General features: G+C 53.1%; 1 pseudogene; it reads left to right on the plus strand.

Moving 5' to 3' along the window:
- The window catches only part of LOC102432085, a 29,735-nt pseudogene extending 29,436 nt beyond the window's left edge, over positions 1 to 299 (plus strand).
- The last annotated feature ends 255 nt before the right edge of the window (positions 300 to 554 follow it).

A 554-nucleotide genomic window follows, 5' to 3' on the forward strand; every position in this document is an offset into this window, starting at 1 on the left:
CCAGTTAGTGTGAGAGCTGGGCGGCCTGGTCCCTGAGGCCAGGGGGCAGCTGTGGGGAGGTGTGGTGCTCCAAACTGGGGTTCATAAGGCTTTCAGCTGCTTTTCTCTCTCCATCTCAGGTGGCTCTGGGCCAGCATGAGGAGGAATATTTTTCAGGCCCTGAGCCCAAAGCTGTGCTGAAGAAGTTCAGGGAGGAGCTGGCTGCCCTGGATAAGGAAATTGAGGTCCGGAATGCAAAGCTGGATATGCCCTACGAGTACCTGCGACCCAGCAGAGTAGAAAACAGTGTGGCCATATGAGCACCCCCTGCCTGTGGTTGTTTCAGTATCTCTTCCACCCAAACCACAGCCCCATCCCTTAGAGCTTTCATCCCCAGCCATGCTGCTTTCTATCTCCACCCTCCCTACAGAGTCCCTTTTTCTTTGTGTGTGTCCACAGTGAACACATTTTACTCTAGACACATACCTAGGGGCCTCATTTTCTCCTTATTCCTCCCACTTTTCCTATTGTCCTCCCTTTCTCCCTCATCACTGGGTTCTCCCAAAGGGCAGATA

This window comes from Myotis lucifugus, unplaced genomic scaffold (assembly GCF_000147115.1).
Source record: "Myotis lucifugus unplaced genomic scaffold, Myoluc2.0 scaffold_1741, whole genome shotgun sequence".
NCBI classification, from domain to species: Eukaryota; Metazoa; Chordata; class Mammalia; order Chiroptera; family Vespertilionidae; genus Myotis; species Myotis lucifugus.